Source organism: Zonotrichia albicollis, chromosome 3 (genome assembly GCF_047830755.1).
Source record: "Zonotrichia albicollis isolate bZonAlb1 chromosome 3, bZonAlb1.hap1, whole genome shotgun sequence".
Lineage (NCBI taxonomy): Eukaryota > Metazoa > Chordata > Aves > Passeriformes > Passerellidae > Zonotrichia > Zonotrichia albicollis.
The window spans coordinates 42,519,649-42,528,847 of NC_133821.1; positions in this window are offsets into that span (position 1 = coordinate 42,519,649).

Consider the following 9,199-nt stretch of genomic DNA (forward strand, 5'->3'; position numbering starts at 1 on the left):
ATGGGAGCCTCCCCTGCTATAAATACAATCCTAGGGTAAGGGTTTGAAATGGAAAAATCCCCATTTACATGGCATTGTGCAATGGCAGACAGTAATTTCTCTGCTTGCCAACAGCTCTAGATTCAGGTGTCTTTATCATGTGAGAGTTTGCTAGACCATTCATCAGAAGCAGAAGTATCAGCATTAGTCAGGGACTATGTCCCAAGATATTCATTGTTCAGGATAGGTGTAACTTAAATTCACAGCCATTGAGGGTAGTCGTGAAAGCGAGATCTGCATCTAGGCTATGAGAAGGACAACTTGACTTTAAAAAGTCAGCTCATATTTACTGTGGATTAGAAAAAGCACCTGCTTAAACTCAGGAGATCTGACTAACAGTGGGCATGTTTTGGGCACTGACCTGTTAATAGAAAGGGTGGGGCTTTGCAGTCATTAAGAGCAATCAGCAACTGAAACAAATACAATGAACCAAATCCAGCAATTTCTTTAACCCGAGGATAGGAAGGAGGGTGAAGATCATGACTAAAATAAACTTGTAACACACTCATTCCCAGTTGTTGGCCTTCTGACAAGGGGCAAGAACCTCAAAATACATTAATTATTTATTTTCCTAAAGAGATCCCTAGCACTGAATGGTATCTGGTGACCCTGAACTGGCCAAAGGGTACAGAGCAAGACATTGGAATTGAAGTAGAACCCTCACATACCAAAAAAAAAAAAAAAAAAAGGACTATTCCCTCTGAGAATAAAACCTCTGAGAATAAAAGCCTGAGAAGAAGGAACAAACTCTCTCTGCAGGTTTTCACCAACAAGCAGTGTTGAGGGGCTTGGATGTTTTGCCACCTCCTACTCACTTCCAGAAAGGACTGTCAGAGGAAGCTTTTCTGCCCGTCTGAACTTCAGCTCTCCTCCAGCCAGCTTCTGGGCCAGTCTGGTCCTCTCACAGATATTTTCAGGATGGTCCTTTTCCCCCCCTCTTTCATAAATTGCTGTGCCAGCAGGACAGATTTCTGATCAACAGCTGTGTCTATCTGCCTTTCTCTGAAAGTGATTCTCTATGTGTTACCTAAAATAAGCAGCTGGGACTACCCTCTCACCTTCGTCTCTAAGGACATCACTGAGGCCATGAAACCTTGGCTCGCTGCCCATTCCCAGGGTCAGGCCTGGCAAATGCAATTCTCATTGGTTTCATGTATTAGCATTGTCTGTCTCAGCAGCCCAAAGGGTTGGAATACCAATTTATGCGCAACCACTGAAACAGGCAGAGGCATGCTCCACAATCAGAAGGTTCAGAAAATATTCTTGGTACCTGCAATGGTATCAATCAATCACCAAAAAGCTAAATGGCAAAAGTATTTGGATATGAAACACGCTGTGTAGAATCTACAGCGTCTTGACTTTGTGCCGAACACTTAATACTTTTGGAGAGCTCCTGTGTTATGGGACTCCAGTCACACAGAGCCCTTGCTCTATCACAGCCATGTATGGCCACTTGAGAGTCAGTAATGTGACATTAAAGGTCGCCAGCACTACAGAAAATACTTTAATATACAGTTATTTTTTAAAAGATCAAATTGATCAAAACTAGTACAGTTTTCTCTACATCAATTTACTGACATTCAATGAAGCATGTCTCTTTAGAGCCTAGAGAAAGGAATGAGTCTCATAAAATAATAAATATCTTTGCATTTAATCTCTTGATGCCTCAGTCTATGGAGGTATTTATTCAGCCCCCATCTCTAGTCTCTGGGTGTTTACCTCATTTGATTAGAGTATAGATTTACTAAAGAGACATGATTTGTCTGCATAACCAGCCCAATTTTCTTGAAACAGCTTTCTGAAGGAGAGACAAACCTGTTAATGCTAATGTTAGTCATAGAACATTTTGCTGCAACAAGGGTTTTTTTCCTGTTTAGCGGGATGCTGCTTGGTTGGTGCAGTGTAATTTAAGAATTATCTCTCAAGATATGACAGCAAAACCAATCAAAATACCAGGAGCTCAAAACTTGACTGTATTTCAGAACTTTTGCAGCAAAGCAGAGGAGTTCTTATGCCTGAGTCTTTTGTCACTGTTGAACTCCCCATGGTGCAGGAACATCAACAAGAGAGGTGTGCATTGCTTGCTGTTATAATCCTCTTTGCAGAGAGGTTGGACTAATGTCCATGACACAATCTAAGGTCTACTTCAGCCATTCCCAGCTGCCCAAAGGAGGCATTTGCTGACATGGATAGCAACCCTGAAGTTTCTCTGAGCAGTGGGATGTATTTGTGACCACCTCAGGGGTCATGGGTAGTGCAAAGATAACTTCAGAAATCTCTGTGGGGGAGACCAGAACCTCTTCTGCTTACTGAGCTTTGGAGCAAAGAGCTACCAGTATTTCAGGCTGTAGTAATCACTTGGATAAGAGCCTTGTCCATCACTGGTGTATTGCTTCACAAGCTGAGTTGCACAGCAAAGGGAACAGATTCACCAAGACCATGGTGGTGGACTGGAGAACGCAGTCCCTGCTCCCCAGGACCAGGAGTGACGACCTCTGTGGGCAGGTGGTCCATGCTCACCCAGAGCCAGGCACCCTCCTCACTGGGTGACTGCATCACCCTCCCAGAGAGGGGAGCAGCCTCCAGTGAGGGGCTGGCAGCAAGGGGCTCAGGGGAGAGCCCACCACAGACAGAAGAGCCTAGGGAGGGTGGCTTTTATCCCCTCTTATCAGTGCAGCAGAGGTTACTCCTGCTGGGAACTTGGCAGCTCGGCAGCCGGCAGCCTGAGGCCTGGCTGATGAGGGCAGAAGGGATTAGCATACAAATCTCTTTTGGGAAGATGTTCCCTGGGATTGGGAGCATATCATCATGTCACTGTAGGCCAATCAGGAAGCACCAGGCTGCCACAGCCAGATTACTCTCCTGCCACTGCAGCACAGCCCTTCTCTGGGCCTGGGCAGGCCTCCCATCCCTCCCTGTGCTGCAGGATGCCTTGTAGGTGCTGCAGGATGTCAGAGCTGACAGCCCCATGGCTGTTAGGGAGCTCACTGGCACTCCCTCAGCATCCCTCACTCCTCCTGCTTCCTCTCAGCTCACATCCCAGTATGGATGTCCAGGTGGGACATTCCCATCCCCATCCCCACGCTGCAAATGCAGACTTTGGGCTGCAGTGTTGAGCCTCCCTTCACACCTGGGCCCTGCCACTGGATGAGGAAAAGGAGGGCAAGCACCAAACCCTACTGCTAGCTAAATATGGTTGTCAGTGATTTTGCAAAAGGAGAAGAAGAAGCTGTTACCTTCCTGAGAAGGAAAGGCCACTGCTTTCAAAAGAAAGCCTGCACAATAAATAATTATTGAGGATTACTGGGCAAGCCTTGTACAGTGGAGCATGGAAGCCAGAAGCACTGCAAAACCTCAAATCACCTTGCAATGCCGCTGTCTGCCTTTGTTTTCCAAAACAATACACCTGCACTTTCAGATCAACCCAAATACAAGGATGCCTCAGCCATTGACTTGGAGATGCCACTCACAGCCACAGAGGGCCTCAGGAGGCCATAAGACAGCCTTGTTGCGTTTTCTTTGTGCAGTGTTTTCATCCCATTGAAAGCTGACTGCCAAAACCAGACACAAAACCTCCCAAAGCAACCCCTTTCAGACTCTGACTTAGCATAGCCCCAAGCTCCCCAACCATTCTCAGGGGACTTTCACAGCAGATGCATCTGGGCCACAGCCAAGCTGACATGAAGCCTGCATGAATCTTGAGACATTTTATGACCTTAACAATGTTTAGCTGAAATAAGTGGGGCTGTTTACAGGCCAGGCCCCACCTAAAAGCATTTCTTACTAGGGCACCAAGTACGTAAATCCTCTCACCTCTCTGTCATTGACCTTTCTGTGGGAGGAAAAGGGGTGCAGGGCATGTGGATAGCAGAGTACTCTCATGTGTAACTGTGCCGGCACCATATCCATTACAAGCTTCTGCCCTTGTTCTTAGAGGACAAGTTGCAGTAATAATATAGTCCAGTAAACATTCTGAGATCATGAGATCATGATTTCTTCTATGGCAAACGCAGTAGCACCTTATGATTTACTGGCCTTTAGCTGACCAATAACAATTTTCTCACTGTAGTAACATAATGCTGCAAAGTTTTCTGCAGTGAAAAAGTAGTGATCACACTTTTAAACAGAGATTCACTTCCACTTTTACACCTGCAAAAAAGAAATTTTGTCTTGCATGTAAGAGAAACTACATTTTTATATACTGGATTGTTATATGCCTGATTTATGCTTCCCCTCAGACAGCTCTGAAGGCCAAATACGTGGACTGACAACCATGAAAAAATTGGGAGCACAGGGACAAAAAGCAAATGCTAATTTTGCTACTGAGCACCCTGAAAGGGAGATTTATACTTTTGAAAATGCCTAAAAAGAAAACTCATGATGTTGTGAATAAAGCTCAATACATTGTAAGCAGGACAGGGCTTCACTCTTGATTTATATTAATGCAGTATAATCATACTTGTTTTAATAGTTTCAAAGGGAAGAAGTTCACAGAGAAGGGAAATGGATGACTCAAGTTTTTTGTCCTTTCAAAACAATACAAACTGCAGGATTTATTGCTGTATAATCAAGTTTTTATTAACACCAAATGTAATCAGATAACAAAGTCTATCTTCTAAGTATTTTCTCAAAACACAGTCTGGCCAAAGTTTTTCACTCTGTTTTGTTCTGCTTAGATCCTAGACTGCATGAGAGTGGTTCAAGGTAAGAAAATTGCACTCTACAGAGAGAGATTTAAGAAATTCTATCTATGTAGCTGATCAAAGAGACTGTTAAGAGACAACTTGAGTGGGTTTAAAAAGTGTCTGCCCAAGGAAGTATCTAGATAGAGAGGTTCTTAACTCTGAAATGTGGAAACTAAAGTGGAAAAATATGAGGCCAGAAATAAGCCTCTAACAGTGAGGGTATTAGGACTGCAGTAGATTCTCATGAGACTTCCAGATTTTTCATTGTTTAGGTCTTTGGCCAATGGTGGATTTTTCTAAAATGATGTCTTGTTCAATCATTTGTGGGGGCAAATAAGAAAAGAATGATTGTGTGAAATGCAACTGCCCATGACTTGGCGAGATCAGATCCCCTCTTGAGGCATTCACAGAACTGTTCCCAGGGCCCTGACACACTGTGGTTGATCGTAGCTCCCTTTTCTTCATGACATGTCTCAAAACACATCTAGGCCACTGACTTTGCTTGCTGTCTGTAGAGATGAAGACTCAAACCCAAATGTTTGTGTTCCAGCCACCACTTTCAAAGCACTCCATTCTACAGGACCACAGGTACCTCGGAAATCTGGTCCTTCTTTTAAGTGTTTAGAGCATGTCATGGATGTTTTGAAAACATGGGTTGAGATGGGATTCAGTAACAACTGAGCTCTTTACTCAGTACCAGAAATGCACAGAAGATAAAATTCAAATAAAAAACTCTGCACAGATTTCTGTACTTCAATATCCTCTCTCCAGTGGGGTAATATTAAATTTGAATCAGTTTGTCTGCTAGCTCTGCTGATAAACCAGACTTCCTCCTGGTACAAAATCACATTGGATCCTTCCCTTTCTTCCACAAAGATTATTCTAGGTCCTTGGAAAAATTCCACAAGAGTCTTCTTCATTTTTTAAATCCTGTCTGTTCTTTGCCCTATCCTATTTTCATTCTCGAGTCCCTCTCTTTGTAGATAGGGGCTGTGTTCCCACCAACGTCATTAGCACATCAATTGTTTGCTCAGAGGACGGTCATTATGACTCTGTTCCTCCCTGTTATTACTCCTTGCCCTTAGATTGGTACTAAAGGCCTTGTCAGCAAAGACAGAAACAGAAAACATTGCAGGATAGAGCAATGACCATAGCAACATCATCACATTAATCAGGGTCTGTAGTCTGTGCAAAGACAAACTTCCCAAACAAACAAACTGCAGGATGCAAGACACCATCAAGTTCTCTTTCACCCCAGGAACTAGAAATCCCCAGATATTTGCTCCCAGACCTCCCTTCTCCAGGTGAGAAAATCAATCAGCTGAGTGCAGGGTAACCCTGCGTAACCCATTCACAGGACTATTGATGCTCTCTGTCAGGGGAATTTGCATTCCCCCACTTTAGAGAACACACCTGGGGCAGATGGGGCTGAGAAGCCAACTTTTCAAATGTCAGAGAACTTCTGAAAAATAGGCTTATTGAAGTGTTAGGAAAGGAATAATAGTAACAATTCACTTATATTGAGCATATATGCGTTTATATAATTTTTTATAAATAAATAAATTTATATATAAAATATGTGTCTCAACATCTGTTTCAATAACAGTGACATGACAGTTGTCTTGGGAAGTCAGAACACACATGGAGCACCTTCACCACTGCTGATTTGTTGAGGTGTTAAAATCCTCTGGGGGTAAAATGTACCTTTGAAGTAATTGGCTCAAACTCAGTCACTCACAGTTGTGTCTGCCTCAAGATAACAGCAAGTTTGGGGTGCACAGAGATCCCATGGACAGCATCGAGGTCATGCACACAAACACATTGACATTCTCCCCTATCACTTGTTGAGAGGCTGGGAATTGCTGGTGAGTCATTTAAGAGAAGAAAATAAGATAAATATCTCTTCTGAGATAGGAATTTTCCTAGATAGATTTTTTTTCTGAAAAACATGTACATTTGGGAAAGGGGACAGTCTAAAACTGCTGTCTGCTTATCTTCCTGTCTTATGTTCTTCCTCTCCCACATCTCCAGGAAGATAAAAATCTTGGGCTGCAGTACTGAGGACAATACCAAGGAAGACTTTTTTTCCCTGTGGTGCAGCCAGAAGGGTCTGTGGGCTTTTCTGAGCAGGGGCACTGACAGCAGAGGTCAGCACCTGAGCAGCCCTGCACAGAAGGGCTCAGAAGGGCACCAGCTGGCCTAGGCAATCTGCCTGTCTCACCATGGCTGGAGACAGCCCTTCAGCAGAGGGACACTCCAGGCTTTGCCCACCATGGGCTCTACCCAGAGATCAAATAGCTGAAATGTAGCCATGGAAAAGCTGCAGGGAAAGGAGCATGAGCTGATGTGCTAAATGTGCTCACTGACTAGCAGAGACTCCAAACATGCCTTTCCTGGGAGGATGTGATGCAGGAAGTTCCTGCTGTACAAGCCCAGCACTGAAGGAGGAGGCTGAGGTAACAGGTGCTGCTGGTGTACTGAATTATCAGCACCGAGGCAATCTGACAAGAATGATCAGGACTTTCAAGGGGACATGGTGGGAATGCCACCAGCTGCCAGAAAGGAAAACTGAAAGAGAGTAGCAATTTCTTGCCCATGGTTCATGTTTGCCTTTTCACTGAGGCATAGGGCATGAGACTATTTGTGCTGCAGGATTGATGATGTAGCTTTGGAAGACTGGAGATTAGGAAGCAGCTGAGGTGATGGATGAAAGAGCAGCTTGCCTCTCGAGGGGAGACCTCTGGATGTGCGCAGACACGGACTCCACTATGGAAGCTACTAGGTTTGCAGGGAGAGCAAAAGGAGATCTCCCTGGGACCGAAGCCCACTATTTTCAGTTTGTGGTCATGGCACATTTGTTTGCAAAGAAGTTTTCAGTCAACCACAAATCACAAGGTTCAGCCTGCTTGGACTGTGTTTCAGGAACTTTAAACAAACAAACACCAAATAATGAGATAAGGAAAAAAATAAAATTTCCTGAAGAAATGCTCTGAGACATGTAGAAGATGACCAAACTCTCATAAATGAATGTGTGAGTCACGTTCTTCATAGTCATGTTGAAACTCAGCCTTTGGCTTACTACAGAGCTACTGGAACCCACTGCTGGGTAGAGGATCCAGCACAGGGCATGGCCCAGCCTGCTGGGACCCACATTGCCCATGGGGGCAGGAGCCAAGTTCTGCTCAGCATTCTCCTTGTGCCTGTGTGTCCCCAGCTGCAGATCAGAGGGATCAGTCTGTGTGTGGGCCACACTGTGACCAGTGCAGGCAATCAGAGCTTTGGACATGGAGTGTGGTTTTGATCCTACATGTGTCTCCTTATCAGTGAAATCAGGTGACTTGTTTATATAAAGCAGTGTAGATAAGAGGCACCTCTTTCTTGGGAGAGAAATGGCAACCTGCCAAGGGGAAGTGCATGGCCTGACATGCACAGAGGGTGATAGGAGCCAGTAGGAAGCCTGGATCCTCTTCTCAGATCAATCACTGACTCATGAATGTGTTGGATAGGACACTTATCTATACACATGCTCTGTTTTTAAAATATTATTATTTTAAAAAATGTTTACCATCTATCCATATGCTTGCTACTGACTTTTGAAGCTATCACTGGCTGCTAATCTTACTAAAATACTTCACCAACCCATCTCGGTTCTTCTGTGAATGAGCTCTTCCTTGGGTACATCTGAGTTTCCTCTTAAGTGTTGATGAGGTTTGGCTGTCAGTTTTGACAGCTCTAGTCTCTTTTTCCAAAGTCTATTCCCACTGGCTGAAAAAGCAAAGCCTTTCTGCAGAGTAGAGTAGACAGATGACAAACAGAGTAACTATTGCAGAAAGCAAGAAAAGACAGAGCTGGAGGAAAGATTTCTTACTTATCATCACCACACAGAGTCTGTCTTTCCAATGATGGGCTGCGCTTTCCATCCCTATCAGTTAGTTACCCTTCTTGAGTGCTGACAATAAAGTGACATTACCAGAAAAAAAACACAAACAACTCAGACATACGAATGTGATTTCTAGATAATTCAAAGCACATAACAAATTTCCTTAGAGAAGGTTGCAGTTCAAATGGCTTTCACTGAGATGTGACATGTGGCAATGAATTGTTTTCTAAAATTACAATGGTTAATCAAATATAAAATTCACACCAAAAATAACAGCAAAAAAAGAGAAAGAAGGAGAGTAATATAAGAAGTATCAGTATGCCTTTATTTGCAGAGGACACTGTCACATCCAATATGTAGGAGCTGAGAGTGCCATTAGCAAGTTTGGTGATGATGCCAAACAGGGAGATGCTGTTGGCACTCTTGAGGAACAAGAGGCCTTGCAGAGGAATCTAGATGGATTGGAGAATTGGGCTATGATTAATGGGATGAAATTCAACAAGTTGAAATGCCAGAGTAATGCTGAGCACAAGTATAAATTGGGAGAGGAGTGGCTTTGAGAGAGCAATCTGGGGGTGCTGGTCAGCATCAGGCT